At 46.9% G+C, this 27,574-nt stretch overlaps 67 pseudogenes; all 67 read right to left on the reverse strand.

Annotated features, from left to right (window-relative positions):
• Nucleotides 1-61: 61 nt before the first annotated feature.
• Nucleotides 62-180, reverse strand: LOC140288469 (5S ribosomal RNA; annotated as a pseudogene).
• Nucleotides 181-449: 269 nt separating this feature from the next.
• Nucleotides 450-568, reverse strand: LOC140316332 (5S ribosomal RNA; annotated as a pseudogene).
• Nucleotides 569-837: 269 nt separating this feature from the next.
• On the reverse strand, nt 838-956 carry LOC140300455 (5S ribosomal RNA; annotated as a pseudogene).
• A 269-nt stretch (nt 957-1,225) lies between these two features.
• Nucleotides 1,226-1,344, reverse strand: LOC140272909 (5S ribosomal RNA; annotated as a pseudogene).
• A 269-nt stretch (nt 1,345-1,613) lies between these two features.
• LOC140296474 (5S ribosomal RNA) lies at nt 1,614-1,732 on the reverse strand (annotated as a pseudogene).
• Nucleotides 1,733-2,001: 269 nt separating this feature from the next.
• Nucleotides 2,002-2,120, reverse strand: LOC140298633 (5S ribosomal RNA; annotated as a pseudogene).
• Nucleotides 2,121-2,776: 656 nt separating this feature from the next.
• LOC140279861 (5S ribosomal RNA) lies at nt 2,777-2,895 on the reverse strand (annotated as a pseudogene).
• A 269-nt stretch (nt 2,896-3,164) lies between these two features.
• On the reverse strand, nt 3,165-3,283 carry LOC140288470 (5S ribosomal RNA; annotated as a pseudogene).
• Nucleotides 3,284-3,552: 269 nt separating this feature from the next.
• On the reverse strand, nt 3,553-3,671 carry LOC140316338 (5S ribosomal RNA; annotated as a pseudogene).
• Nucleotides 3,672-3,940: 269 nt separating this feature from the next.
• On the reverse strand, nt 3,941-4,059 carry LOC140300457 (5S ribosomal RNA; annotated as a pseudogene).
• Nucleotides 4,060-4,328: 269 nt separating this feature from the next.
• LOC140291226 (5S ribosomal RNA) lies at nt 4,329-4,447 on the reverse strand (annotated as a pseudogene).
• A 269-nt stretch (nt 4,448-4,716) lies between these two features.
• On the reverse strand, nt 4,717-4,835 carry LOC140279229 (5S ribosomal RNA; annotated as a pseudogene).
• Nucleotides 4,836-5,107: 272 nt separating this feature from the next.
• On the reverse strand, nt 5,108-5,225 carry LOC140296976 (5S ribosomal RNA; annotated as a pseudogene).
• Nucleotides 5,226-5,494: 269 nt separating this feature from the next.
• Nucleotides 5,495-5,613, reverse strand: LOC140313296 (5S ribosomal RNA; annotated as a pseudogene).
• Nucleotides 5,614-5,882: 269 nt separating this feature from the next.
• Nucleotides 5,883-6,001, reverse strand: LOC140288471 (5S ribosomal RNA; annotated as a pseudogene).
• Nucleotides 6,002-6,270: 269 nt separating this feature from the next.
• LOC140299627 (5S ribosomal RNA) lies at nt 6,271-6,389 on the reverse strand (annotated as a pseudogene).
• Nucleotides 6,390-6,658: 269 nt separating this feature from the next.
• LOC140285569 (5S ribosomal RNA) lies at nt 6,659-6,777 on the reverse strand (annotated as a pseudogene).
• Nucleotides 6,778-7,046: 269 nt separating this feature from the next.
• On the reverse strand, nt 7,047-7,165 carry LOC140278698 (5S ribosomal RNA; annotated as a pseudogene).
• A 269-nt stretch (nt 7,166-7,434) lies between these two features.
• LOC140278710 (5S ribosomal RNA) lies at nt 7,435-7,553 on the reverse strand (annotated as a pseudogene).
• Nucleotides 7,554-7,822: 269 nt separating this feature from the next.
• LOC140313301 (5S ribosomal RNA) lies at nt 7,823-7,941 on the reverse strand (annotated as a pseudogene).
• Nucleotides 7,942-8,210: 269 nt separating this feature from the next.
• Nucleotides 8,211-8,329, reverse strand: LOC140309192 (5S ribosomal RNA; annotated as a pseudogene).
• A 269-nt stretch (nt 8,330-8,598) lies between these two features.
• Nucleotides 8,599-8,717, reverse strand: LOC140302085 (5S ribosomal RNA; annotated as a pseudogene).
• Nucleotides 8,718-8,986: 269 nt separating this feature from the next.
• Nucleotides 8,987-9,105, reverse strand: LOC140296476 (5S ribosomal RNA; annotated as a pseudogene).
• Nucleotides 9,106-9,374: 269 nt separating this feature from the next.
• On the reverse strand, nt 9,375-9,493 carry LOC140300353 (5S ribosomal RNA; annotated as a pseudogene).
• Nucleotides 9,494-10,149: 656 nt separating this feature from the next.
• Nucleotides 10,150-10,268, reverse strand: LOC140279866 (5S ribosomal RNA; annotated as a pseudogene).
• A 269-nt stretch (nt 10,269-10,537) lies between these two features.
• On the reverse strand, nt 10,538-10,656 carry LOC140288472 (5S ribosomal RNA; annotated as a pseudogene).
• Nucleotides 10,657-10,925: 269 nt separating this feature from the next.
• On the reverse strand, nt 10,926-11,044 carry LOC140290855 (5S ribosomal RNA; annotated as a pseudogene).
• A 269-nt stretch (nt 11,045-11,313) lies between these two features.
• Nucleotides 11,314-11,432, reverse strand: LOC140300458 (5S ribosomal RNA; annotated as a pseudogene).
• A 269-nt stretch (nt 11,433-11,701) lies between these two features.
• LOC140291227 (5S ribosomal RNA) lies at nt 11,702-11,820 on the reverse strand (annotated as a pseudogene).
• A 269-nt stretch (nt 11,821-12,089) lies between these two features.
• On the reverse strand, nt 12,090-12,208 carry LOC140279232 (5S ribosomal RNA; annotated as a pseudogene).
• A 272-nt stretch (nt 12,209-12,480) lies between these two features.
• Nucleotides 12,481-12,598, reverse strand: LOC140296977 (5S ribosomal RNA; annotated as a pseudogene).
• A 269-nt stretch (nt 12,599-12,867) lies between these two features.
• On the reverse strand, nt 12,868-12,986 carry LOC140313305 (5S ribosomal RNA; annotated as a pseudogene).
• A 269-nt stretch (nt 12,987-13,255) lies between these two features.
• LOC140288473 (5S ribosomal RNA) lies at nt 13,256-13,374 on the reverse strand (annotated as a pseudogene).
• Nucleotides 13,375-13,643: 269 nt separating this feature from the next.
• LOC140299628 (5S ribosomal RNA) lies at nt 13,644-13,762 on the reverse strand (annotated as a pseudogene).
• A 269-nt stretch (nt 13,763-14,031) lies between these two features.
• Nucleotides 14,032-14,150, reverse strand: LOC140300460 (5S ribosomal RNA; annotated as a pseudogene).
• Nucleotides 14,151-14,419: 269 nt separating this feature from the next.
• On the reverse strand, nt 14,420-14,538 carry LOC140278716 (5S ribosomal RNA; annotated as a pseudogene).
• A 269-nt stretch (nt 14,539-14,807) lies between these two features.
• On the reverse strand, nt 14,808-14,926 carry LOC140278723 (5S ribosomal RNA; annotated as a pseudogene).
• A 269-nt stretch (nt 14,927-15,195) lies between these two features.
• Nucleotides 15,196-15,314, reverse strand: LOC140289096 (5S ribosomal RNA; annotated as a pseudogene).
• Nucleotides 15,315-15,583: 269 nt separating this feature from the next.
• On the reverse strand, nt 15,584-15,702 carry LOC140283119 (5S ribosomal RNA; annotated as a pseudogene).
• Nucleotides 15,703-15,971: 269 nt separating this feature from the next.
• LOC140300140 (5S ribosomal RNA) lies at nt 15,972-16,090 on the reverse strand (annotated as a pseudogene).
• A 269-nt stretch (nt 16,091-16,359) lies between these two features.
• LOC140292514 (5S ribosomal RNA) lies at nt 16,360-16,478 on the reverse strand (annotated as a pseudogene).
• A 269-nt stretch (nt 16,479-16,747) lies between these two features.
• Nucleotides 16,748-16,866, reverse strand: LOC140293863 (5S ribosomal RNA; annotated as a pseudogene).
• A 656-nt stretch (nt 16,867-17,522) lies between these two features.
• LOC140291133 (5S ribosomal RNA) lies at nt 17,523-17,641 on the reverse strand (annotated as a pseudogene).
• Nucleotides 17,642-17,910: 269 nt separating this feature from the next.
• LOC140315051 (5S ribosomal RNA) lies at nt 17,911-18,029 on the reverse strand (annotated as a pseudogene).
• Nucleotides 18,030-18,298: 269 nt separating this feature from the next.
• On the reverse strand, nt 18,299-18,417 carry LOC140292515 (5S ribosomal RNA; annotated as a pseudogene).
• A 269-nt stretch (nt 18,418-18,686) lies between these two features.
• Nucleotides 18,687-18,805, reverse strand: LOC140294396 (5S ribosomal RNA; annotated as a pseudogene).
• Nucleotides 18,806-19,074: 269 nt separating this feature from the next.
• LOC140287622 (5S ribosomal RNA) lies at nt 19,075-19,193 on the reverse strand (annotated as a pseudogene).
• A 269-nt stretch (nt 19,194-19,462) lies between these two features.
• LOC140315062 (5S ribosomal RNA) lies at nt 19,463-19,581 on the reverse strand (annotated as a pseudogene).
• Nucleotides 19,582-19,853: 272 nt separating this feature from the next.
• On the reverse strand, nt 19,854-19,971 carry LOC140296978 (5S ribosomal RNA; annotated as a pseudogene).
• A 269-nt stretch (nt 19,972-20,240) lies between these two features.
• Nucleotides 20,241-20,359, reverse strand: LOC140313311 (5S ribosomal RNA; annotated as a pseudogene).
• Nucleotides 20,360-20,628: 269 nt separating this feature from the next.
• Nucleotides 20,629-20,747, reverse strand: LOC140288474 (5S ribosomal RNA; annotated as a pseudogene).
• A 269-nt stretch (nt 20,748-21,016) lies between these two features.
• On the reverse strand, nt 21,017-21,135 carry LOC140299629 (5S ribosomal RNA; annotated as a pseudogene).
• A 269-nt stretch (nt 21,136-21,404) lies between these two features.
• On the reverse strand, nt 21,405-21,523 carry LOC140300461 (5S ribosomal RNA; annotated as a pseudogene).
• A 269-nt stretch (nt 21,524-21,792) lies between these two features.
• On the reverse strand, nt 21,793-21,911 carry LOC140278729 (5S ribosomal RNA; annotated as a pseudogene).
• A 269-nt stretch (nt 21,912-22,180) lies between these two features.
• On the reverse strand, nt 22,181-22,299 carry LOC140278737 (5S ribosomal RNA; annotated as a pseudogene).
• Nucleotides 22,300-22,568: 269 nt separating this feature from the next.
• LOC140289098 (5S ribosomal RNA) lies at nt 22,569-22,687 on the reverse strand (annotated as a pseudogene).
• Nucleotides 22,688-22,956: 269 nt separating this feature from the next.
• LOC140283126 (5S ribosomal RNA) lies at nt 22,957-23,075 on the reverse strand (annotated as a pseudogene).
• Nucleotides 23,076-23,344: 269 nt separating this feature from the next.
• On the reverse strand, nt 23,345-23,463 carry LOC140300141 (5S ribosomal RNA; annotated as a pseudogene).
• Nucleotides 23,464-23,732: 269 nt separating this feature from the next.
• LOC140292516 (5S ribosomal RNA) lies at nt 23,733-23,851 on the reverse strand (annotated as a pseudogene).
• Nucleotides 23,852-24,120: 269 nt separating this feature from the next.
• Nucleotides 24,121-24,239, reverse strand: LOC140293864 (5S ribosomal RNA; annotated as a pseudogene).
• Nucleotides 24,240-24,895: 656 nt separating this feature from the next.
• On the reverse strand, nt 24,896-25,014 carry LOC140291134 (5S ribosomal RNA; annotated as a pseudogene).
• A 269-nt stretch (nt 25,015-25,283) lies between these two features.
• Nucleotides 25,284-25,402, reverse strand: LOC140315073 (5S ribosomal RNA; annotated as a pseudogene).
• A 269-nt stretch (nt 25,403-25,671) lies between these two features.
• On the reverse strand, nt 25,672-25,790 carry LOC140292517 (5S ribosomal RNA; annotated as a pseudogene).
• A 269-nt stretch (nt 25,791-26,059) lies between these two features.
• LOC140296346 (5S ribosomal RNA) lies at nt 26,060-26,178 on the reverse strand (annotated as a pseudogene).
• A 269-nt stretch (nt 26,179-26,447) lies between these two features.
• On the reverse strand, nt 26,448-26,566 carry LOC140287633 (5S ribosomal RNA; annotated as a pseudogene).
• A 269-nt stretch (nt 26,567-26,835) lies between these two features.
• LOC140315084 (5S ribosomal RNA) lies at nt 26,836-26,954 on the reverse strand (annotated as a pseudogene).
• A 269-nt stretch (nt 26,955-27,223) lies between these two features.
• Nucleotides 27,224-27,342, reverse strand: LOC140303945 (5S ribosomal RNA; annotated as a pseudogene).
• Nucleotides 27,343-27,574: the final 232 nt, after the last annotated feature.

Genomic DNA, 27,574 nt, shown 5'->3' on the forward strand with positions numbered 1-27,574 from the left:
GTGTCACAGGGTGATCAGACGTTGCAACAAAAGACATGCAGGTGGTCGAGAGAAGACAAAACGCTTACAGCACCTGGTATTCCCAAGCAGTCTCCCATTAAAGTACTAACCAGGCCCAACCCTCCTTGGCTTCCGAGATCAGACGAGGTCGGGCTTATTCAGGGTGGTGTGGCCGTAAGGAACAATTTCTGTGACAAATGTGCATTATATAGGTACTGGAATCATACAATTCCTCTATGTAACCAGATAATTGCAGAGAAAGGCTGACTTGTTATGGGCACATCTTCTTCCCTGATGTGATTATTCTCTGCAGCTGAAACTGAGACTCTCAGATCACTTCGTGTCTGCCAACAAAGCAGCAGCAGCTGAAGATGACCAACTTCCTCATGTGTCACAGGGTGATCAGACGTTGCAACAAAAGACATGCAGGTGGTCGAGAGAAGACAAAAAGCTTACAGCTCCTGGTATTCCCAAGCGGTCTCCCATTTAAGTACTAACCAGGCCCAACCCTCCTTGGCTACCGAGATCAGACGAGGTCGGGCATGTTCAGGGTGGTGTGGCCGTAAACAACAATGTCTGTGACAAATGTGCATTATATAGGTACTGGAATCATACGGTTCCTCTATGTAACCAGATAATTGCCGAGAAAGGCTGACTTGTAGTGGGCAAATCTTCTTCCCTCATGTGATCATTCTCTGCAGCTGAAACTGAGACTCTCAGATCACTTCGTGTCTGCCAACAAAGCAGCAGCAGCTGAAGATGACCACCTTCCTCATGTGTCACAGGGTGATCAGACGTTGCAACAAAAGACATGCAGGTGGTCGAGAGAAGAGAAAAAGCTTACAGCACCTGGTATTCCCAAGAGGTCTTCCATCCAAGTACTAACCACGCCCAACCCTCCTTGGCTTCCGAGATCAGACGAGGTCGGGTATGTTCAGGGTGGTGTGGCCGTAAGCAACAATGTCTCTGACAAATGTGCATTATATAGGTACTGGAATCATACGGTTCCTCTATGCAACCAGATCATTTCCGAGAAAGGCTGATGTGTAGTGGGCACATCTTCTTCCCTGACGTGATTATTCTCTGCAGCTGAAACTGAGACTCTCAGATCACTTTGTGTCTGCCAACACAGCAGCAGCAGCTGAAGATGACCAACTTCCTCATGTGTCACAGGGTGATCAGACGTTGCAACAAAAGACATGCAGGTGGTAGAGAGAAGAGAAAAAGCTTACAGCACCTGGTATTCCCAGACAGTCTACCATCCAAGTACTAACCAGGCCCAAACCTGCTTGGCTTCCGAGATCAGACTAGGTCGGGCATATTCAGGGTGGTGTGGCCGTAAGCAACCATAACTGTGACAAATGTGCATTATATAGGTACTGGAATCATACAGTTCCTCTATGTAACCAGATAATTGCCGAGAAAAGCTGATAAGTAGTGGGCACATCTTCTTCCCTGACGTGATTATTCTCTCGAGCTGAAACTGAGACTCTCAGATCACTTTGTGTCTGCCAACAAAGCAGCAGAAGCTGAAGATGACCAACTTCCTCATGTGTCACAGGGTGATCAGACGTTGCAACAAAAGACATGCAGGTGGTACAGAGAAGAGAAAAAGCTTACAGCACCTCGTATTCCCAAGAGGTCTTCCATCCAAGTACAAACCAGGCCCAACTGTGCTTGGCTTCCGAGATCAGACTAGGTCGGGCATGTTCAGGGTTGTGTGGCCGTAAGCAACAATGTCTCTGACAAATGTGCATTATATAGGTACTGGAATCATACGGTTCCTCTATGCAACCAGATAATTGCAGAGAAAGGCTGATGTGTAGCGGGCATATCATCTTCTCTGATGTGATCATTCTCTGCAACTGAAACTGAGGCTCTCAGATCACTTCGTGTCAGCCAACAAAACAGCAGCAGCTGAAGATGACCAACTTCCTCATGTGTCACAGGGTGATCAGACGTTGCAACAAAAGACATGCAGGTGGTAGAGAGAAGAGAAAAAGCTTACAGCACCTGGTATTCTGAAGTGGTCTCCCATCCAAGTACTAACCAGGCCCAACCCTGCTTTTCTTCCAAGATCAGACGAGGTCAGGTATATTCAGGGTGGTGCGGCCGTAAGCAACAATATCGGTGACAAATGTGCATTATATAGGTACTGGAATCATACACTTCCTCTGTGTAACCAGATAATTGCCGAAAAAGGCTGACTTGTAGTTGGTTCATCTTCCTCCTTGATGTGATTATTCTCTTCAGCTGAAACTGAGACTCTCAGATCACCTCGTGTCTATCAACAAAGCAGCAGCAGCTGAAGATGACCAACTTCTTCACGTGTCACAGGGTGATCAGACGTTGCAACAAAAGACATGCAGGTGGTAGAGAGAAGAGAAAAAGCTTACAGCACCTGGTATTCCCAAGCTGTCTCCCATCCAAGTACTAACCAGGTACAACCTTCTTGGTGTCCGAGATCAGACGAGGTCGGGCTTATTCAGGGTGGTGTGGCCGTAAGCAACAATGTCTCTGACAAATGTGCATTATATAGGTACTGGAATCATACGGTTCCTCTATGCAACCAGATAATGGCCGAGAAAGGCTGATGTGTAGCGGGCAAATCATCTTCTCTGATGTGATCATTCTCTGCAACTGAAACTGAGACTCTCAGATCACTTTGTGTCAGCCAACAAAGCAGCAGCAGCTGAAGATGACCAACTTCCTCATGTGTCACAGGGTGATCAGACGTTGCAACAAAAGACATGCAGGTTGTAGAGAGAAGAGAAAATGCTTACAGCACCTGGTATTCCCAAGCAGTCTCCCATCCAAGTACTAAGCAGGTTCAACCCTGCTTGGCTTCCAAGATCAGACGAGGTCGGGTATGTTCAGGGTGGTGTGGCCGTAAGCAACAATGGGTCTGACAAAAGTGCATTATATAAGTACAGGAATCATACGGTTCCTCTATGTAACCAGATAATTGCTGAGAAAGGCTGATGTGTAGTCGGCACATCTTCTTCCCTGACGTGATTATTCTCTTCAGTTGAAACTGAGACTCTCAGATCACTTCGTGTCTTCCAACAAAGCAGCAGCAGCTGAAGATGGCCAACTTCCTCATGTGTCACAGGGTGATCAGACGTTGCAACAAAAGACATGCAGGTGGTCGAGAGAAGACAAAACGCTTACAGCACCTGGTATTCCCAAGCAGTCTCCCATTAAAGTACTAACCAGGCCCAACCCTCCTTGGCTTCCGAGATCAGACGAGGTCGGGCTTATTCAGGGTGGTGTGGCCGTAAGGAACAATTTCTGTGACAAATGTGCATTATATAGGTACTGGAATCATACAATTCCTCTATGTAACCAGATAATTGCAGAGAAAGGCTGACTTGTTATGGGCACATCTTCTTCCCTGATGTGATTATTCTCTGCAGCTGAAACTGAGACTCTCAGATCACTTCGTGTCTGCCAACAAAGCAGCAGCAGCTGAAGATGACCAACTTCCTCATGTGTCACAGGGTGATCAGACGTTGCAACAAAAGACATGCAGGTGGTCGAGAGAAGACAAAAAGCTTACAGCTCCTGGTATTCCCAAGCGGTCTCCCATTTAAGTACTAACCAGGCCCAACCCTCCTTGGCTACCGAGATCAGACGAGGTCGGGCATGTTCAGGGTGGTGTGGCCGTAAACAACAATGTCTGTGACAAATGTGCATTATATAGGTACTGGAATCATACGGTTCCTCTATGTAACCAGATAATTGCCGAGAAAGGCTGACTTGTAGTGGGCAAATCTTCTTCCCTCATGTGATCATTCTCTGCAGCTGAAACTGAGACTCTCAGATCACTTCGTGTCTGCCAACAAAGCAGCAGCAGCTGAAGATGACCACCTTCCTCATGTGTCACAGGGTGATCAGACGTTGCAACAAAAGACATGCAGGTGGTCGAGAGAAGAGAAAAAGCTTACAGCACCTGGTATTCCCAAGAGGTCTTCCATCCAAGTACTAACCACGCCCAACCCTCCTTGGCTTCCGAGATCAGACGAGGTCGGGTATGTTCAGGGTGGTGTGGCCGTAAGCAACAATGTCTCTGACAAATGTGCATTATATAGGTACTGGAATCATACGGTTCCTCTATGCAACCAGATCATTTCCGAGAAAGGCTGATGTGTAGTGGGCACATCTTCTGCCCTGACGTGATTATTCTCTGCAGCTGAAACTGAGACTCTCAGATCACTTTGTGTCTGCCAACACAGCAGCAGCAGCTGAAGATGACCAACTTCCTCATGTGTCACAGGGTGATCAGACGTTGCAACAAAAGACATGCAGGTGGTAGAGAGAAGAGAATCAGCTTACAGCACCTGGTATTCCCAGATATTCTACCATCCAAGTACTAACCAGGCCCAAACCTGCTTGGCTTCCGAGATCAGACGTGGTCAGGCATATTCAGGGTGGTGTGGCCGTAAGCAACCATAACTGTGACAAATGTGCATTATATAGGTACTGGAATCATACAGTTCCTCTATGTAACCAGATAATTGCCGAGAAAAGCTGATAAGTAGTGGGCACATCTTCTTCCCTGACGTGATTATTCTCTCGAGCTGAAACTGAGACTCTCAGATCACTTTGTGTCTGCCAACAAAGCAGCAGAAGCTGAAGATGACCAACTTCCTCATGTGTCACAGGGTGATCAGACGTTGCAACAAAAGACATGCAGGTGGTACAGAGAAGAGAAAAAGCTTACAGCACCTCGTATTCCGAAGTGGTCTCCCATCCAAATACTAACGAGGCCCAACCCTGCTTTTCTTCCAAGATCAGACGAGGTCAGGTATATTCAGGGTGGTGCGGCCGTAAGCAACAATATCGGTGACAAATGTGCATTATATAGGTACTGGAATCATACACTTCCTCTGTGTAACCAGATAATTGCCGAAAAAGGCTGACTTGTAGTGGGCACATCATCTTCCTCCTTGATGTGATTATTCTCTTCAGCTGAAACTGAGACTCTCAGATCACCTCGTGTCTATCAACAAAGCAGCAGCAGCTGAAGATGACCAACTTCTTCACGTGTCACAGGGTGATCAGACGTTGCAACAAAAGACATGCAGGTGGTAGAGAGAAGAGAAAAAGCTTACAGCACCTGGTATTCCCAAGCTGTCTCCCATCCAAGTACTAACCAGGTACAACCTTCTTGGTGTCCGAGATCAGACGAGGTCGGGCTTATTCAAGGTGGTGTGGCCGTAAGCAACAATGTCTCTGACAAATGTGCATTATATAGGTATTGGAATCATACGGTTCCTCTATGCAACCAGATAATTGCCGAGAAAGGCTGATGTGTAGCGGGCAAATCATCTTCTCTGATGTGATCATTCTCTGCAACCGAAACTGAGACTCTCAGATCACTTTGTGTCAGCCAACAAAGCAGCAGCAGCTGAAGATGACCAACTTCCTCATGTGTCACAGGGTGATCAGACGTTGCAACAAAAGACATGCAGGTTGTAGAGAGAAGAGAAAACGCTTACAGCACCTGGTATTCCCAAGCAGTCTCCCATCCAAGTACTAAGCAGGTTCAACCCTGCTTGGCTTCCGAGATCAGACGAGGTCGGGTATGTTCAGGGTGGTGTGGCCGTAAGCAACAATGTGTCTGACAAAAGTGCATTATATAAGTACAGGAATCATACGGTTCCTCTATGTAACCAGATAATTGCTGAGAAAGGCTGATGTGTAGTGGGCACATCTTCTTCCCTGACGTGATTATTCTCTTCAGTTGAAACTGAGACTCTCAGATCACTTCGTGTCTTCCAACAAAGCAGCAGCAGCTGAAGATGGCCAACTTCCTCATGTGTCACAGGGTGATCAGACGTTGCAAGAAAAGACATGCAGGTTGTAGAGAGAAGAGAAAACGCTTACAGCACCTGGTATTCCCAAGCAGTCTCCCATTAAAGTACTAACCAGGCCCAACCCTCCTTGGCTTCCGAGATCAGACGAGGTCGGGCTTATTCAGGGTGGTGTGGCCGTAAGGAACAATTTCTGTGACAAATGTGCATTATATAGGTACTGGAATCATACAATTCCTCTATGTAACCAGATAATTGCAGAGAAAGGCTGACTTGTTATGGGCACATCTTCTTCCCTGATGTGATCATTCTCTGCAGCTGAAACTGAGACTCTCAGATCACTTCGTGTCTGCCAACAAAGCAGCAGCAGCTGAAGATGACCAACTTCCTCATGTGTCACAGGGTGATCAGACGTTGCAACAAAAGACATGCAGGTGGTCGAGAGAAGACAAAAAGCTTACAGCTCCTGGTATTCCCAAGTGGTCTCCCATCCAAGTACTAACCAGGCCCAACCCTCCTTGGCTACCGAGATCAGACGAGGTCGGGCATGTTCAGGGTGGTGTGGCCGTAAGCAACAATGTCTGTGACAAATGTGCATTATATAGGTACTGGAATCATACGGTTCCTCTATGTAACCAGATAATTGCCGAGAAAGGCTGACTTGTAGTGGGCAAATCTTCTTCCCTCATGTGATCATTCTCTGCAGCTGAAACTGAGACTCTCAGATCACTTCGTGTCTGCCAACAAAGCAGCAGAAGCTGAAGATGACCACCTTCCTCATGTGTCACAGGGTGATCAGACGTTGCAACAAAAGACATGCAGGTGGTCGAGAGAAAAGAAAAAGCTTACAGCACCTGGTATTCCCAAGAGGTCTTCCATCCAAGTACTAACCACGCCCAACCCTCCTTGGCTTCCGAGATCAGACGAGGTAGGGTATGTTCAGGGTGGTGTGGCCGTAAGCAACAATGTCTCTGACAAATGTGCATTATATAGGTACTGGAATCATACGGTTCCTCTATGCAACCAGATCATTTCCGAGAAAGGCTGATGTGTAGTGGGCACATCTTCTTCCCTGACGTGATTATTCTCTGCAGCTGAAACTGAGACTCTCAGATCACTTTGTGTCTGCCAACAAAGCAGCAGCAGCTGAAGATGACCAACTTCCTCATGTGTCACAGGGTGATCAGACGTTGCAACAAAAGACATGGAGGTGGTAGAGAGAAGAGAATCAGCTTACAGCACCTGGTATTCCCAGATAGTCCACCATCCAAGTACTAACCAGGCCCAACCCTGCTTTTCTTCCAAGATCAGACGAGGTCAGGCATATTCAGGGTGGTGCGGCCGTAAGCAACAATAGCTGTGTCAAATGTGCATTATATAGGTACTGGAATCATACACTTCTTCTATGTAACCAGATAATTGCAGAGAAAGGCTGACTTGTAGTGGGCACATCTTCTTCCCTGACGTGATTATTCTCTGTAGCTGAAACTGAGACTCTCAGATCACTTTGTGTCTGCCAACAAAGCAGCATTAGCTGAAGATGACCAACTTCCTCATGTGTCACAGGGTGATCAGACGTTGCAACAAAAGACATGCAGGTGGTAGAGAGAAGAGAAGAAGCTTACAGCACCTGGTATTCCCAGATAGTCCACCATCCAAGTACTAACCAGGCCCAACCCTGCTTTTCTTCCAAGATCAGACGAGGTCAGGCATATTCAGGGTGGTGCGGCCGTAAGCAACAATAGCTGTGACAAATGTGCATTATATAGGTACTGGAATCATACACTTCTTCTATGTAACCAGATAATTGCAGAGAAAGGCTGACTTGTAGTGGGCACATCTTCTTCCCTGACGTGATTATTCTCTGTAGCTGAAACTGAGACTCTCAGATCACTTTGTGTCTGCCAACAAAGCAGCAGCAGCTGAAGATGACCAACTTCCTCATGTGTCACAGGGTGATCAGACGTTGCAACAAAAGACATGCAGGTTGTAGAGAGAAGAGAAAACGCTTACAGCACCTGGTATTCCCAAGCAGTCTCCCATCCAAGTACTAAGCAGGTTCAACCCTGCTTGGCTTCCGAGATCAGACGAGGTCGGGTATGTTCAGGGTGGTGTGGCCGTAAGCAACAATGTGTCTGACAAAAGTGCATTATATAAGTACAGGAATCATACGGTTCCTCTATGTAACCAGATAATTGCTGAGAAAGGCTGATGTGTAGTGGGCACATCTTCTTCCCTGACGTGATTATTCTCTTCAGTTGAAACTGAGACTCTCAGATCACTTCGTGTCTTCCAACAAAGCAGCAGCAGCTGAAGATGGCCAACTTCCTCATGTGTCACAGGGTGATCAGACGTTGCAAGAAAAGACATGCAGGTTGTAGAGAGAAGAGAAAACGCTTACAGCACCTGGTATTCCCAAGCAGTCTCCCATCCAAGTACTAACCACGCCCAACCCTCCTTGGCTTCCGAGATCAGACGAGGTCGGGTATGTTCAGGGTGGTGTGGCCGTAAGCAACAATGTCTCTGACAAATGTGCATTATATAGGTACTGGAATCATACGGTTCCTCTATGCAACCAGATCATTTCCGAGAAAGGCTGATGTGTAGTGGGCACATCTTCTTCCCTGACTTGATTATTCTCTGCAGCTGAAACTGAGACTCTCAGATCACTTTGTGTCTGCCAACACAGCAGCAGCAGCTGAAGATGACCAACTTCCTCATGTGTCACAGGGTGATCAGACGTTGCAACAAAAGACATGCAGGTGGTAGAGAGAAGAGAAAAAGCTTACAGCACCTGGTATTCCCAGACAGTCTACCATCCAAGTACTAACCAGGCCCAAACCTGCTTGGCTTCCGAGATCAGACGTGGTCGGGCATATTCAGGGTGGTGTGGCCGTAAGCAACCATAACTGTGACAAATGTGCATTATATAGGTACTGGAATCATACAGTTCCTCTATGCAACCAGATAATTGCCGAGAAAAGCTGATAAGTAGTGGGCACATCTTCTTCCCTGACGTGATTATTCTCTCGAGCTGAAACTGAGACTCTCAGATCACTTTGTGTCTGCCAACAAAGCAGCAGAAGCTGAAGATGACCAACTTCCTCATGTGTCACAGGGTGATCAGACGTTGCAACAAAAGACATGCAGGTGGTACAGAGAAGAGAAAAAGCTTACAGCACCTCGTATTCCCAAGAGGTCTTCCATCCAAGTACAAACCAGGCCCAACTGTGCTTGGCTTCCGAGATCAGACTAGGTCGGGCATGTTCAGGGTTGTGTGGCCGTAAGCAACAATGTCTCTGACAAATGTGCATTATATAGGTACTGGAATCATACGGTTCCTCTATGCAACCAGATAATTGCCGAGAAAGGCTGATGTGTAGCGGGCATATCATCTTCTCTGATGTGATCATTCTCTGCAACTGAAACTGAGGCTCTCAGATCACTTCGTGTCAGCCAACAAAACAGCAGCAGCTGAAGATGACCAACTTCCTCATGTGTCACAGGGTGATCAGACGTTGCAACAAAAGACATGCAGGTGGTAGAGAGAAGAGAAAAAGCTTACAGCACCTGGTATTCCGAAGTGGTCTCCCATCCAAGTACTAACCAGGCCCAACCCTGCTTTTCTTCCAAGATCAGACGAGGTCAGGTATATTCAGGGTGGTGCGGCCGTAAGCAACAATATCGGTGACAAATGTGCATTATATAGGTACTGGAATCATACACTTCCTCTGTGTAACCAGATAATTGCCGAAAAAGGCTGACTTGTAGTTGGTTCATCTTCCTCCTTGATGTGATTATTCTCTTCAGCTGAAACTGAGACTCTCAGATCACCTCGTGTCTATCAACAAAGCAGCAGCAGCTGAAGATGACCAACTTCTTCACGTGTCACAGGGTGATCAGACGTTGCAACAAAAGACATGCAGGTGGTAGAGAGAAGAGAAAAAGCTTACAGCACCTGGTATTCCCAAGCTGTCTCCCATCCAAGTACTAACCAGGTACAACCTTCTTGGTGTCCGAGATCAGACGAGGTCGGGCTTATTCAGGGTGGTGTGGCCGTAAGCAACAATGTCTCTGACAAATGTGCATTATATAGGTACTGGAATCATACGGTTCCTCTATGCAACCAGATAATGGCCGAGAAAGGCTGATGTGTAGCGGGCAAATCATCTTCTCTGATGTGATCATTCTCTGCAACTGAAACTGAGACTCTCAGATCACTTTGTGTCAGCCAACAAAGCAGCAGCAGCTGAAGATGACCAACTTCCTCATGTGTCACAGGGTGATCAGACGTTGCAACAAAAGACATGCAGGTTGTAGAGAGAAGAGAAAATGCTTACAGCACCTGGTATTCCCAAGCAGTCTCCCATCCAAGTACTAAGCAGGTTCAACCCTGCTTGGCTTCCAAGATCAGACGAGGTCGGGTATGTTCAGGGTGGTGTGGCCGTAAGCAACAATGGGTCTGACAAAAGTGCATTATATAAGTACAGGAATCATACGGTTCCTCTATGTAACCAGATAATTGCTGAGAAAGGCTGATGTGTAGTCGGCACATCTTCTTCCCTGACGTGATTATTCTCTTCAGTTGAAACTGAGACTCTCAGATCACTTCGTGTCTTCCAACAAAGCAGCAGCAGCTGAAGATGACCAACTTCCTCATGTGTCACAGGGTGATCAGACGTTGCAACAAAAGACATGCAGGTTGTTGAGAGAAGAGAAAACGCTTACAGCACCTGGTATTCCCAAGCAGTCTCCCATTAAAGTACTAACCAGGCCCAACCCTCCTTGGCTTCCGAGATCAGACGAGGTCGGGCTTATTCAGGGTGGTGTGGCCGTAAGGAACAATTTCTGTGACAAATGTGCATTATATAGGTACTGGAATCATACAATTCCTCTATGTAACCAGATAATTGCAGAGAAAGGCTGACTTGTTATGGGCACATCTTCTTCCCTGATGTGATTATTCTCTGCAGCTGAAACTGAGACTCTCAGATCACTTCGTGTCTGCCAACAAAGCAGCAGCAGCTGAAGATGACCAACTTCCTCATGTGTCACAGGGTGATCAGACGTTGCAACAAAAGACATGCAGGTGGTCGAGAGAAGACAAAAAGCTTACAGCTCCTGGTATTCCCAAGCTGTCTCCCATTTAAGTACTAACCAGGCCCAACCCTCCTTGGCTACCGAGATCAGACGAGGTCGGGCATGTTCAGGGTGGTGTGGCCGTAAGCAACAATGTCTGTGACAAATGTGCATTATATAGGTACTGGAATCATACGGTTCCTCTATGTAACCAGATAATTGCCGAGAAAGGCTGACTTGTAGTGGGCAAATCTTCTTCCCTCATGTGATCATTCTCTGCAGCTGAAACTGAGACTCTCAGATCACTTCGTGTCTGCCAACAAAGCAGCAGCAGCTGAAGATGACCACCTTCCTCATGTGTCACAGGGTGATCAGACGTTGCAACAAAAGACATGCAGGTGGTCGAGAGAAGAGAAAAAGCTTACAGCACCTGGTATTCCCAAGAGGTCTTCCATCCAAGTACTAACCACGCCCAACCCTCCTTGGCTTCCGAGATCAGACGAGGTCGGGTATGTTCAGGGTGGTGTGGCCGTAAGCAACAATGTCTCTGACAAATGTGCATTATATAGGTACTGGAATCATACGGTTCCTCTATGCAACCAGATCATTTCCGAGAAAGGCTGATGTGTAGTGGGCACATCTTCTGCCCTGACGTGATTATTCTCTGCAGCTGAAACTGAGACTCTCAGATCACTTTGTGTCTGCCAACACAGCAGCAGCAGCTGAAGATGACCAACTTCCTCATGTGTCACAGGGTGATCAGACGTTGCAACAAAAGACATGCAGGTGGTAGAGAGAAGAGAATCAGCTTACAGCACCTGGTATTCCCAGATATTCTACCATCCAAGTACTAACCAGGCCCAAACCTGCTTGGCTTCCGAGATCAGACGTGGTCAGGCATATTCAGGGTGGTGTGGCCGTAAGCAACCATAACTGTGACAAATGTGCATTATATAGGTACTGGAATCATACAGTTCCTCTATGTAACCAGATAATTGCCGAGAAAAGCTGATAAGTAGTGGGCACATCTTCTTCCCTGACGTGATTATTCTCTCGAGCTGAAACTGAGACTCTCAGATCACTTTGTGTCTGCCAACAAAGCAGCAGAAGCTGAAGATGACCAACTTCCTCATGTGTCACAGGGTGATCAGACGTTGCAACAAAAGACATGCAGGTGGTACAGAGAAGAGAAAAAGCTTACAGCACCTCGTATTCCGAAGTGGTCTCCCATCCAAATACTAACGAGGCCCAACCCTGCTTTTCTTCCAAGATCAGACGAGGTCAGGTATATTCAGGGTGGTGCGGCCGTAAGCAACAATATCGGTGACAAATGTGCATTATATAGGTACTGGAATCATACACTTCCTCTGTGTAACCAGATAATTGCCGAAAAAGGCTGACTTGTAGTGGGCACATCATCTTCCTCCTTGATGTGATTATTCTCTTCAGCTGAAACTGAGACTCTCAGATCACCTCGTGTCTATCAACAAAGCAGCAGCAGCTGAAGATGACCAACTTCTTCACGTGTCACAGGGTGATCAGACGTTGCAACAAAAGACATGCAGGTGGTAGAGAGAAGAGAAAAAGCTTACAGCACCTGGTATTCCCAAGCTGTCTCCCATCCAAGTACTAACCAGGTACAACCTTCTTGGTGTCCGAGATCAGACGAGGTCGGGCTTATTCAAGGTGGTGTGGCCGTAAGCAACAATGTCTCTGACAAATGTGCATTATATAGGTATTGGAATCATACGGTTCCTCTATGCAACCAGATAATTGCCGAGAAAGGCTGATGTGTAGCGGGCAAATCATCTTCTCTGATGTGATCATTCTCTGCAACCGAAACTGAGACTCTCAGATCACTTTGTGTCAGCCAACAAAGCAGCAGCAGCTGAAGATGACCAACTTCCTCATGTGTCACAGGGTGATCAGACGTTGCAACAAAAGACATGCAGGTTGTAGAGAGAAGAGAAAACGCTTACAGCACCTGGTATTCCCAAGCAGTCTCCCATCCAAGTACTAAGCAGGTTCAACCCTGCTTGGCTTCCGAGATCAGACGAGGTCGGGTATGTTCAGGGTGGTGTGGCCGTAAGCAACAATGTGTCTGACAAAAGTGCATTATATAAGTACAGGAATCATACGGTTCCTCTATGTAACCAGATAATTGCTGAGAAAGGCTGATGTGTAGTGGGCACATCTTCTTCCCTGACGTGATTATTCTCTTCAGTTGAAACTGAGACTCTCAGATCACTTCGTGTCTTCCAACAAAGCAGCAGCAGCTGAAGATGGCCAACTTCCTCATGTGTCACAGGGTGATCAGACGTTGCAAGAAAAGACATGCAGGTTGTAGAGAGAAGAGAAAACGCTTACAGCACCTGGTATTCCCAAGCAGTCTCCCATTAAAGTACTAACCAGGCCCAACCCTCCTTGGCTTCCGAGATCAGACGAGGTCGGGCTTATTCAGGGTGGTGTGGCCGTAAGGAACAATTTCTGTGACAAATGTGCATTATATAGGTACTGGAATCATACAATTCCTCTATGTAACCAGATAATTGCAGAGAAAGGCTGACTTGTTATGGGCACATCTTCTTCCCTGATGTGATCATTCTCTGCAGCTGAAACTGAGACTCTCAGATCACTTCGTGTCTGCCAACAAAGCAGCAGCAGCTGAAGATGACCAACTTCCTCATGTGTCACAGGGTGATCAGACGTTGCAACAAAAGACATGCAGGTGGTCGAGAGAAGACAAAAAGCTTACAGCTCCTGGTATTCCCAAGTGGTCTCCCATCCAAGTACTAACCAGGCCCAACCCTCCTTGGCTACCGAGATCAGACGAGGTCGGGCATGTTCAGGGTGGTGTGGCCGTAAGCAACAATGTCTGTGACAAATGTGCATTATATAGGTACTGGAATCATACGGTTCCTCTATGTAACCAGATAATTGCCGAGAAAGGCTGACTTGTAGTGGGCAAATCTTCTTCCCTCATGTGATCATTCTCTGCAGCTGAAACTGAGACTCTCAGATCACTTTGTGTCTGCCAACAAAGCAGCAGAAGCTGAAGATGACCACCTTCCTCATGTGTCACAGGGTGATCAGACGTTGCAACAAAAGACATGCAGGTGGTCGAGAGAAAAGAAAAAGCTTACAGCACCTGGTATTCCCAAGAGGTCTTCCATCCAAGTACTAACCACGCCCAACCCTCCTTGGCTTCCGAGATCAGACGAGGTCGGGTATGTTCAGGGTGGTGTGGCCGTAAGCAACAATGTCTCTGACAAATGTGCATTATATAGGTACTGGAATCATACGGTTCCTCTATGCAACCAGATCATTTCCGAGAAAGGCTGATGTGTAGTGGGCACATCTTCTTCCCTGACGTGATTATTCTCTGCAGCTGAAACTGAGACTCTCAGATCACTTTGTGTCTGCCAACAAAGCAGCAGCAGCTGAAGATGACCAACTTCCTCATGTGTCACAGGGTGATCAGACGTTGCAACAAAAGACATGGAGGTGGTAGAGAGAAGAGAATCAGCTTACAGCACCTGGTATTCCCAGATAGTCCACCATCCAAGTACTAACCAGGCCCAACCCTGCTTTTCTTCCAAGATCAGACGAGGTCAGGCATATTCAGGGTGGTGCGGCCGTAAGCAACAATAGCTGTGTCAAATGTGCATTATATAGGTACTGGAATCATACACTTCTTCTATGTAACCAGATAATTGCAGAGAAAGGCTGACTTGTAGTGGGCACATCTTCTTCCCTGACGTGATTATTCTCTGTAGCTGAAACTGAGACTCTCAGATCACTTTGTGTCTGCCAACAAAGCAGCAGCAGCTGAAGATGACCAACTTCCTCATGTGTCACAGGGTGATCAGACGTTGCAACAAAAGACATGCAGGTGGTAGAGAGAAGAGAAGAAGCTTACAGCACCTGGTATTCCCAGATAGTCCACCATCCAAGTACTAACCAGGCCCAACCCTGCTTTTCTTCCAAGATCAGACGAGGTCAGGCATATTCAGGGTGGTGCGGCCGTAAGCAACAATAGCTGTGACAAATGTGCATTATATAGGTACTGGAATCATACACTTCTTCTATGTAACCAGATAATTGCAGAGAAAGGCTGACTTGTAGTGGGCACATCTTCTTCCCTGACGTGATTATTCTCTGTAGCTGAAACTGAGACTCTCAGATCACTTTGTGTCTGCCAACAAAGCAGCAGCAGCTGAAGATGACCAACTTCCTCATGTGTCACAGGGTGATCAGACGTTGCAACAAAAGACATGCAGGTGGTAGAGAGAAGAGAAGAAGCTTACAGCACCTGGTATTCCCAAGCAGTCTCCCATCCAAGCACTAAGCAGGCTCAACCCTGCTTGGCTTCCGAGATCATACGAGGTCGGGCATGTTCAGGGTGGTGTGGCCGTAAGCAACAATGTCTCTGACAAATGTGCATTATATAGGTACTGGAAGCATACGGTTCCTCTATGCAACCAGATAATTGCCGAGAAAGGCTGATGTGTAGCGGGCATATAATCTTCTCTGATGTGATCATTCTCTTCAGCTGAAACTGAGACTCTCAGATCACTTCGTGTCTGCCAACAAAGCAGCAGAAGCTGAAGATGACCAACTTCCTCATGTGTCACAGGGTGATCAGACGTTGCAACAAAAGACATGCAGGTGGTAGAGAGAAGAGAAGAAGCTTACATCACCTGGTATTCCGAAGTGGTCTCCCATCCAAGTACTAACCAGGCCCAACCCTGCTTTTCTTCCAAGATCAGACGAGGTCAGGCATATTCAGGGTGGTGCGGCCGTAAGCAACAATAGCTGTGACAAATGTGCATTATATAGGTACTGGAATCATACACTTCTTCTATGTAACCAGATAATTGCAGAGAAAGGCTGACTTGTAGTGGGCACATCTTCTTCCCTGATGTGATTATTCTCTTCAGCTGAAACTGAGACTCTCAGATCACTTCGTGTCTGCCAACAAAGCAGCAGAAGCTGAAGATGACCAACTTCCTCATGTGTAACAGGGTGATCAGACGTTGCAACAAAAGACATGCAGGTGGTATAGAGAAGAGAAAAAGCTTACAGCACCTGGTATTCCCAAGCGGTCTCCCATTCAAGTCCTAACCAGGCCCAACCCTGCTTGGCTTCCGAGATCAGACGAGGTCGGGCTTATTCAGGGTGGTGTGGCCGTAAGCAACAATATCGGTGACAAGTGTGCATTATATAGGTACTGGGATCATACACTTCCTCTGTGTAACCAGATAATTGCCGAAAAAGGCTGACTTGTAGTGGGTTCATCTTCCTCCTTGATGTGATTATTCTCTTCAGCTGAAAATGAGACTCTCAGATCACCTCGTGTCTATCAACAAAGCAGCAGCAGCTGAAGATGACCAACTTCTTCACGTGTCACAGGGTGATCAGACGTTGCAACAAAAGACTTGCAGGTGGTAGAGAGAAAAGAAAAAGCTTACAGCACCTGGTGTTCCCAAGCTGTCTCCCATCCAAGTACTAACCAGGTACAACCCTGTTTGGCGTCCGAGATCAGACGAGGTCGGGCTTATTCAGGGTGGTGTGGCCGTAAGCAACAATGTCTCTGACAAATGTGCATTATATAGGTACTGGAATCATACGGTTCCTCTATGCAACCAGATAATTGCCGAGAAAGGCTGATGTGTAGCGGGCAAATCATCTTCTCTGATGTGATCATTCTCTGCAACTGAAACTGAGACTCTCAGATCACTTTGTGTCAGCCAACAAAGCAGCAGCAGCTGAAGATGACCAACTTCCTCATGTGTCACAGGGTGATCAGACGTTGCAACAAAAGACATGCAGGTGGTAGAGAGAAGAGAAAAAGCTTACAGCACCTGGTATTCCCAGAATGTCTACCACCCAAGTACTAACCAGGCCCAAACCTGCTTGGCTTCTGAGATCAGATGAGGTTGGGCATATTCAGGGTGGTGTGGCCGTAAGCAACCATAACTGTGACAAATGTGCATTATATAGGTACTGGAATCATACAGTTCCTCTGTGTAACCAGATAATTGCCGAAAAAGGCTGACTTGTAGTGGGTTCATCTTCATCCTTGATGTGATTATTCTCTTCAGCTGAAACTGAGACTCTCAGATCACCTCGTGTCTATCAACAAAGCAGCAGCAGCTGAAGATGACCAACTTCTTCACGTGTCACAGGGTGATCAGACGTTGCAACAAAAGACATGCAGGTGGTAGAGAGAAGAGAAAAAGCTTACAGCACCTGGTATTCCCAAGATGTCTCCCATCCAAGTACTAACCAGGTACAACCTTCTTGGTGTCCGAGATCAGGCGAGGTCGGGCTTATTCAGGGTGGTGTGGCCGTAAGCAACAATGTCTCTGACAAATGTGCATTATATAGGTACTGGAATCATACGGTTCCTCTATGCAACCAGATAATTGCCGAGAAAGGCTGATGTGTAGCGGGCAAATCATCTTCTCTGATGTGATCATTCTCTGCAACTGAAACTGAGACTCTCAGATCACTTTGTGTCAGCCAACAAAGCAGCAGCAGCTGAATATGACCAACTTCCTCATGTGTCACAGGGTGATCAGACGTTGCAACAAAAGACATGCAGGTTGTAGAGAGAAGAGAAAACGCTTACAGCACCTGGTATTCCCAAGCAGTCTCCCATCCAAGTACTAAGGAGGCTCAACCCTGCTTGGCTTCCGAGATCAGACGAGGTCGGGCATGTTCAGGGTGGTGTGGCCGTAAGCAACAATGTGTCTGACAAATGTGCATTATATAACTACAGGAATCATACGGTTCCTCTATGTAACCAGATAATTGCTGAGAAAGGCTGATGTGTAGTCGGCACATCTTCTTCCCTGACGTGATTATTCTCTTCAGTTGAAACTGAGACTCTCAGATCACTTCGTGTCTTCCAACAAAGCAGCAGCAGCTGAAGATGGCCAACTTCCTCGTGTGTCACAGGGTGATCAGACGTTGCAACAAAAGACATGCAGGTTGTAGAGAGAAGAGAAAACGCTTACAGCACCTGGTATTCCCAAGCAGTCTCCCATTAAAGTACTAACCAGGCCCAACCCTCCTTGGCTACCGAGATCAGACGAGGTCGGGCATGTTCAGGGTGGTGTGGCCGTAAGCAACAATGTCTGTGACAAATGTGCATTATATAGGTACTGGAATCATACGGTTCCTCTATGTAACCAGATAATTGCCGAGAAAGGCTGACTTGTAGTGGGCACATCTTCTTCCCTCATGTGATCATTCTCTGCAGCTGAAACTGAGACTCTCAGATCACTTCGTGTCTGCCAACAAAGCAGCAGAAGCTGAAGATGACCAACTTCCTCATGTGTCACAGGGTGATCAGACGTTGCAACAAAAGACATGCAGGTGGTTGAGAGAAGAGAAAAAGCTTACAGCACCTGGTGTTCCCAAGCTGTCTCCCATCCAAGTACTAACCAGGTACAACCCTGTTTGGCGTCCGAGATCAGACGAGGTCGGGCTTATTCAGGGTGGTGTGGCCGTAAGCAACAATGTCTCTGACAAATGTGCATTATATAGGTACTGGAATCATACGGTTCCTCTATGCAACCAGATAATTGCCGAGAAAGGCTGATGTGTAGCGGGCAAATCATCTTCTCTGATGTGATCATTCTCTGCAACTGAAACTGAGACTCTCAGATCACTTTGTGTCAGCCAACAAAGCAGCAGCAGCTGAAGATGACCAACTTCCTCATGTGTCACAGGGTGATCAGACGTTGCAACAAAAGACATGCAGGTGGTAGAGAGAAGAGAAAAAGCTTACAGCACCTGGTATTCCCAGAATGTCTACCATCCAAGTACTAACCAGGCCCAAACCTCCTTGGCTTCTGAGATCAGATGAGGTTGGGCATATTGAGGGTGGTGTGGCCGTAAGCAACCATAACTGTGACAAATGTGCATTATATAGGTACTGGAATCATACGGTTCCTCTATGCAACCAGATAATTGCCGAGAAAGGCTGATGTGTAGCGGGCAAATCATCTTCTCTGATGTGATCATTCTCTGCAACTGAAACTGAGACTCTCAGATCACTTTGTGTCAGCCAACAAAGCAGCAGCAGCTGAAGATGACCAACTTCCTCATGTGTCACAGGGTGATCAGACGTTGCAACAAAAGACATGCAGGTGGTCGAGAGAAGAGAAAAAGCTTACAGCACCTGGTATTCCCAAGAGGTCTTCCATCCAAGTACTAAGGAGGCTCAACCCTGCTTGGCTTCCGAGATCAGACGAGGTCGGGCATGTTCAGGGTGGTGTGGCCGTAAGCAACAATGTGTCTGACAAATGTGCATTATATAACTACAGGAATCATACGGTTCCTCTATGTAACCAGATAATTGCTGAGAAAGGCTGATGTGTAGTCGGCACATCTTCTTCCCTGACGTCATTATTCTCTTCAGTTGAAACTGAGACTCTCAGATCACTTCGTGTCTTCCAACAAAGCAGCAGCAGCTGAAGATGGCCAACTTCCTCGTGTGTCACAGGGTGATCAGACGTTGCAACAAAAGACATGCAGGTTGTAGAGAGAAGAGAAAACGCTTACAGCACCTGGTATTCCCAAGCAGTCTCCCATTAAAGTACTAACCAGGCCCAACCCTCCTTGGCTACCGAGATCAGACGAGGTCGGGCATGTTCAGGGTGGTGTGGCCGTAAGCAACAATGTCTGTGACAAATGTGCATTATATAGGTACTGGAATCATACGGTTCCTCTGTGTAACCAGATAATTGCCGAAAAAGGCTGACTTGTAGTGGGCACATCATCTTCCTCCTTGATGTGATTATTCTCTTCAGCTGAAACTGAGACTCTCAGATCACCTCGTGTCTATCAACAAAGCAGCAGCAGCTGAAGATGACCAACTTCTTCACGTGTCACAGGGTGATCAGACGTTGCAACAAAAGACATGCAGGTGGTAGAGAGAAGAGAAAAAGCTTACAGCACCTGGTATTCCCAAGCTGTCTCCCATCCAAGTACTAACCAGGTACAACCTTCTTGGTGTCCGAGATCAGACGAGGTCGGGCTTATTCAAGGTGGTGTGGCCGTAAGCAACAATGTCTCTGACAAATGTGCATTATATAGGTATTGGAATCATACGGTTCCTCTATGCAACCAGATAATTGCCGAGAAAGGCTGATGTGTAGCGGGCAAATCATCTTCTCTGATGTGATCATTCTCTGCAACCGAAACTGAGACTCTCAGATCACTTTGTGTCAGCCAACAAAGCAGCAGCAGCTGAAGATGACCAACTTCCTCATGTGTCACAGGGTGATCAGACGTTGCAACAAAAGACATGCAGGTTGTAGAGAGAAGAGAAAACGCTTACAGCACCTGGTATTCCCAAGCAGTCTCCCATCCAAGTACTAAGCAGGTTCAACCCTGCTTGGCTTCCGAGATCAGACGAGGTCGGGTATGTTCAGGGTGGTGTGGCCGTAAGCAACAATGTGTCTGACAAAAGTGCATTATATAAGTACAGGAATCATACGGTTCCTCTATGTAACCAGATAATTGCTGAGAAAGGCTGATGTGTAGTGGGCACATCTTCTTCCCTGACGTGATTATTCTCTTCAGTTGAAACTGAGACTCTCAGATCACTCCGTGTCTTCCAACAAAGCAGCAGCAGCTGAAGATGGCCAACTTCCTCATGTGTCACAGGGTGATCAGACGTTGCAAGAAAAGACATGCAGGTTGTAGAGAGAAGAGAAAACGCTTACAGCACCTGGTATTCCCAAGCAGTCTCCCATTAAAGTACTAACCAGGCCCAACCCTCCTTGGCTTCCGAGATCAGACGAGGTCGGGCTTATTCAGGGTGGTGTGGCCGTAAGGAACAATTTCTGTGACAAATGTGCATTATATAGGTACTGGAATCATACAATTCCTCTATGTAACCAGATAATTGCAGAGAAAGGCTGACTTGTTATGGGCACATCTTCTTCCCTGATGTGATCATTCTCTGCAGCTGAAACTGAGACTCTCAGATCACTTCGTGTCTGCCAACAAAGCAGCAGCAGCTGAAGATGACCAACTTCCTCATGTGTCACAGGGTGATCAGACGTTGCAACAAAAGACATGCAGGTGGTCGAGAGAAGACAAAAAGCTTACAGCTCCTGGTATTCCCAAGTGGTCTCCCATCCAAGTACTAACCAGGCCCAACCCTCCTTGGCTACCGAGATCAGACGAGGTCGGGCATGTTCAGGGTGGTGTGGCCGTAAGCAACAATGTCTGTGACAAATGTGCATTATATAGGTACTGGAATCATACGGTTCCTCTATGTAACCAGATAATTGCCGAGAAAGGCTGACTTGTAGTGGGCAAATCTTCTTCCCTCATGTGATCATTCTCTGCAGCTGAAACTGAGACTCTCAGATCACTTTGTGTCTGCCAACAAAGCAGCAGAAGCTGAAGATGACCACCTTCCTCATGTGTCACAGGGTGATCAGACGTTGCAACAAAAGACATGCAGGTGGTCGAGAGAAAAGAAAAAGCTTACAGCACCTGGTATTCCCAAGAGGTCTTCCATCCAAGTACTAACCACGCCCAACCCTCCTTGGCTTCCGAGATCAGACGAGGTCGGGTATGTTCAGGGTGGTGTGGCCGTAAGCAACAATGTCTCTGACAAATGTGCATTATATAGGTACTGGAATCATACGGTTCCTCTATGCAACCAGATCATTTCCGAGAAAGGCTGATGTGTAGTGGGCACATCTTCTTCCCTGACGTGATTATTCTCTGCAGCTGAAACTGAGACTCTCAGATCACTTTGTGTCTGCCAACAAAGCAGCAGCAGCTGAAGATGACCAACTTCCTCATGTGTCACAGGGTGATCAGACGTTGCAACAAAAGACATGGAGGTGGTAGAGAGAAGAGAATCAGCTTACAGCACCTGGTATTCCCAGATAGTCCACCATCCAAGTACTAACCAGGCCCAACCCTGCTTTTCTTCCAAGATCAGACGAGGTCAGGCATATTCAGGGTGGTGCGGCCGTAAGCAACAATAGCTGTGTCAAATGTGCATTATATAGGTACTGGAATCATACACTTCTTCTATGTAACCAGATAATTGCAGAGAAAGGCTGACTTGTAGTGGGCACATCTTCTTCCCTGACGTGATTATTCTCTGTAGCTGAAACTGAGACTCTCAGATCACTTTGTGTCTGCCAACAAAGCAGCAGCAGCTGAAGATGACCAACTTCCTCATGTGTCACAGGGTGATCAGACGTTGCAACAAAAGACATGCAGGTGGTAGAGAGAAGAGAAGAAGCTTACAGCACCTGGTATTCCCAGATAGTCCACCATCCAAGTACTAACCAGGCCCAACCCTGCTTTTCTTCCAAGATCAGACGAGGTCAGGCATATTCAGGGTGGTGCGGCCGTAAGCAACAATAGCTGTGACAAATGTGCATTATATAGGTACTGGAATCATACACTTCTTCTATGTAACCAGATAATTGCAGAGAAAGGCTGACTTGTAGTGGGCACATCTTCTTCCCTGACGTGATTATTCTCTGTAGCTGAAACTGAGACTCTCAGATCACTTTGTGTCTGCCAACAAAGCAGCAGCAGCTGAAGATGACCAACTTCCTCATGTGTCACAGGGTGATCAGACGTTGCAACAAAAGACATGCAGGTGGTAGAGAGAAGAGAAGAAGCTTACAGCACCTGGTATTCCCAAGCAGTCTCCCATCCAAGCACTAAGCAGGCTCAACCCTGCTTGGCTTCCGAGATCATACGAGGTCGGGCATGTTCAGGGTGGTGTGGCCGTAAGCAACAATGTCTCTGACAAATGTGCATTATATAGGTACTGGAAGCATACGGTTCCTCTATGCAACCAGATAATTGCCGAGAAAGGCTGATGTGTAGCGGGCATATAATCTTCTCTGATGTGATCATTCTCTTCAGCTGAAACTGAGACTCTCAGATCACTTCGTGTCTGCCAACAAAGCAGCAGAAGCTGAAGATGACCAACTTCCTCATGTGTCACAGGGTGATCAGACGTTGCAACAAAAGACATGCAGGTGGTAGAGAGAAGAGAAGAAGCTTACATCACCTGGTATTCCGAAGTGGTCTCCCATCCAAGTACTAACCAGGCCCAACCCTGCTTTTCTTCCAAGATCAGACGAGGTCAGGCATATTCAGGGTGGTGCGGCCGTAAGCAACAATAGCTGTGACAAATGTGCATTATATAGGTACTGGAATCATACACTTCTTCTATGTAACCAGATAATTGCAGAGAAAGGCTGACTTGTAGTGGGCACATCTTCTTCCCTGATGTGATTATTCTCTTCAGCTGAAACTGAGACTCTCAGATCACTTCGTGTCTGCCAACAAAGCAGCAGAAGCTGAAGATGACCAACTTCCTCATGTGTAACAGGGTGATCAGACGTTGCAACAAAAGACATGCAGGTGGTATAGAGAAGAGAAAAAGCTTACAGCACCTGGTATTCCCAAGCGGTCTCCCATTCAAGTCCTAACCAGGCCCAACCCTGCTTGGCTTCCGAGATCAGACGAGGTCGGGCTTATTCAGGGTGGTGTGGCCGTAAGCAACAATATCGGTGACAAGTGTGCATTATATAGGTACTGGGATCATACACTTCCTCTGTGTAACCAGATAATTGCCGAAAAAGGCTGACTTGTAGTGGGTTCATCTTCCTCCTTGATGTGATTATTCTCTTCAGCTGAAAATGAGACTCTCAGATCACCTCGTGTCTATCAACAAAGCAGCAGCAGCTGAAGATGACCAACTTCTTCACGTGTCACAGGGTGATCAGACGTTGCAACAAAAGACTTGCAGGTGGTAGAGAGTAGAGAAGAAGCTTACAGCACCTGGTGTTCCCAAGCTGTCTCCCATCCAAGTACTAACCAGGTACAACCCTGTTTGGCGTCCGAGATCAGACGAGGTCGGGCTTATTCAGGGTGGTGTGGCCGTAAGCAACAATGTCTCTGACAAATGTGCATTATATAGGTACTGGAATCATACGGTTCCTCTATGCAACCAGATAATTGCCGAGAAAGGCTGATGTGTAGCGGGCAAATCATCTTCTCTGATGTGATCATTCTCTGCAACTGAAACTGAGACTCTCAGATCACTTTGTGTCAGCCAACAAAGCAGCAGCAGCTGAAGATGACCAACTTCCTCATGTGTCACAGGGTGATCAGACGTTGCAACAAAAGACATGCAGGTGGTAGAGAGAAGAGAAAAAGCTTACAGCACCTGGTATTCCCAGAATGTCTACCACCCAAGTACTAACCAGGCCCAAACCTGCTTGGCTTCTGAGATCAGATGAGGTTGGGCATATTCAGGGTGGTGTGGCCGTAAGCAACCATAACTGTGACAAATGTGCATTATATAGGTACTGGAATCATACAGTTCCTCTGTGTAACCAGATAATTGCCGAAAAAGGCTGACTTGTAGTGGGTTCATCTTCATCCTTGATGTGATTATTCTCTTCAGCTGAAACTGAGACTCTCAGATCACCTCGTGTCTATCAACAAAGCAGCAGCAGCTGAAGATGACCAACTTCTTCACGTGTCACAGGGTGATCAGACGTTGCAACAAAAGACATGCAGGTGGTAGAGAGAAGAGAAAAAGCTTACAGCACCTGGTATTCCCAAGATGTCTCCCATCCAAGTACTAACCAGGTACAACCTTCTTGGTGTCCGAGATCAGGCGAGGTCGGGCTTATTCAGGGTGGTGTGGCCGTAAGCAACAATGTCTCTGACAAATGTGCATTATATAGGTACTGGAATCATACGGTTCCTCTATGCAACCAGATAATTGCCGAGAAAGGCTGATGTGTAGCGGGCAAATCATCTTCTCTGATGTGATCATTCTCTGCAACTGAAACTGAGACTCTCAGATCACTTTGTGTCAGCCAACAAAGCAGCAGCAGCTGAATATGACCAACTTCCTCATGTGTCACAGGGTGATCAGACGTTGCAACAAAAGACATGCAGGTTGTAGAGAGAAGAGAAAACGCTTACAGCACCTGGTATTCCCAAGCAGTCTCCCATCCAAGTACTAAGGAGGCTCAACCCTGCTTGGCTTCCGAGATCAGACGAGGTCGGGCATGTTCAGGGTGGTGTGGCCGTAAGCAACAATGTGTCTGACAAATGTGCATTATATAACTACAGGAATCATACGGTTCCTCTATGTAACCAGATAATTGCTGAGAAAGGCTGATGTGTAGTCGGCACATCTTCTTCCCTGACGTGATTATTCTCTTCAGTTGAAACTGAGACTCTCAGATCACTTCGTGTCTTCCAACAAAGCAGCAGCAGCTGAAGATGGCCAACTTCCTCGTGTGTCACAGGGTGATCAGACGTTGCAACAAAAGACATGCAGGTTGTAGAGAGAAGAGAAAACGCTTACAGCACCTGGTATTCCCAAGCAGTCTCCCATTAAAGTACTAACCAGGCCCAACCCTCCTTGGCTACCGAGATCAGACGAGGTCGGGCATGTTCAGGGTGGTGTGGCCGTAAGCAACAATGTCTGTGACAAATGTGCATTATATAGGTACTGGAATCATACGGTTCCTCTATGTAACCAGATAATTGCCGAGAAAGGCTGACTTGTAGTGGGCACATCTTCTTCCCTCATGTGATCATTCTCTGCAGCTGAAACTGAGACTCTCAGATCACTTCGTGTCTGCCAACAAAGCAGCAGAAGCTGAAGATGACCAACTTCCTCATGTGTCACAGGGTGATCAGACGTTGCAACAAAAGACATGCAGGTGGTTGAGAGAAGAGAAAAAGCTTACAGCACCTGGTGTTCCCAAGCTGTCTCCCATCCAAGTACTAACCAGGTACAACCCTGTTTGGCGTCCGAGATCAGACGAGGTCGGGCTTATTCAGGGTGGTGTGGCCGTAAGCAACAATGTCTCTGACAAATGTGCATTATATAGGTACTGGAATCATACGGTTCCTCTATGCAACCAGATAATTGCCGAGAAAGGCTGATGTGTAGCGGGCAAATCATCTTCTCTGATGTGATCATTCTCTGCAACTGAAACTGAGACTCTCAGATCACTTTGTGTCAGCCAACAAAGCAGCAGCAGCTGAAGATGACCAACTTCCTCATGTGTCACAGGGTGATCAGACGTTGCAACAAAAGACATGCAGGTGGTAGAGAGAAGAGAAAAAGCTTACAGCACCTGGTATTCCCAGAATGTCTACCATCCAAGTACTAACCAGGCCCAAACCTCCTTGGCTTCTGAGATCAGATGAGGTTGGGCATATTCAGGGTGGTGTGGCCGTAAGCAACCATAACTGTGACAAATGTGCATTATATAGGTACTGGAATCATACGGTTCCTCTATGCAACCAGATAATTGCCGAGAAAGGCTGATGTGTAGCGGGCAAATCATCTTCTCTGATGTGATCATTCTCTGCAACTGAAACTGAGACTCTCAGATCACTTTGTGTCAGCCAACAAAGCAGCAGCAGCTGAAGATGACCAACTTCCTCATGTGTCACAGGGTGATCAGACGTTGCAACAAAAGACATGCAGGTGGTCGAGAGAAGAGAAAAAGCTTACAGCACCTGGTATTCCCAAGAGGTCTTCCATCCAAGTACTAAGGAGGCTCAACCCTGCTTGGCTTCCGAGATCAGACGAGGTCGGGCATGTTCAGGGTGGTGTGGCCGTAAGCAACAATGTGTCTGACAAATGTGCATTATATAACTACAGGAATCATACGGTTCCTCTATGTAACCAGATAATTGCTGAGAAAGGCTGATGTGTAGTCGGCACATCTTCTTCCCTGACGTCATTATTCTCTTCAGTTGAAACTGAGACTCTCAGATCACTTCGTGTCTTCCAACAAAGCAGCAGCAGCTGAAGATGGCCAACTTCCTCGTGTGTCACAGGGTGATCAGACGTTGCAACAAAAGACATGCAGGTTGTAGAGAGAAGAGAAAACGCTTACAGCACCTGGTATTCCCAAGCAGTCTCCCATTAAAGTACTAACCAGGCCCAACCCTCCTTGGCTACCGAGATCAGACGAGGTCGGGCATGTTCAGGGTGGTGTGGCCGTAAGCAACAATGTCTGTGACAAATGTGCATTATATAGGTACTGGAATCATACGGTTCCTCTATGTAACCAGATAATTGCCGAGAAAGGCTGACTTGTAGTGGGCAAATCTTCTTCCCTCATGTGATTATTCTCTGCAGCTGAAACTGAGACTCTCAGATCACTTCGTGTCTACCAACAAAGCAGCAGCAGCTGAAGATGACCAACTTCCTCATGTGTCACAGGGTGATCAGACGTTGCAACAAAAGACATGCAGGTGGTAGAGAGAAGAGAAAAAGCTTACAGCACCTGGTGTTCCCAAGAGGTCTCCCATCCAAGTACTAACCAGGTACAACCCTGTTTGGCGTCCGAGATCAGACGAGGTCGGGCATGTTCAGGGTGGTGTGGCCGTAAGCAACAATGTCTCTGACAAATGTGCATTATATAGGTACTGGAATCATACGGTTCCTCTATGTAACCAGATAATTGCCGAGAAAAGCTGATAAGTAGTGGGCACATCTTCTTCCCTGACGTGATTATTCTCTCGAGCTGAAACTGAGACTCTCAGATCACTTTGTGTCTGCCAACAAAGCAGCAGCAGCTGAAGATGACCAACTTCCTCATGTGTCACAGGGTGATCAGACGTTG

Source organism: Leuresthes tenuis, unplaced genomic scaffold (assembly GCF_036924035.1).
Source record: "Leuresthes tenuis unplaced genomic scaffold, fLeuTen1.0.hap1 SCAF_1, whole genome shotgun sequence".
Lineage (NCBI taxonomy): Eukaryota > Metazoa > Chordata > Actinopteri > Atheriniformes > Atherinopsidae > Leuresthes > Leuresthes tenuis.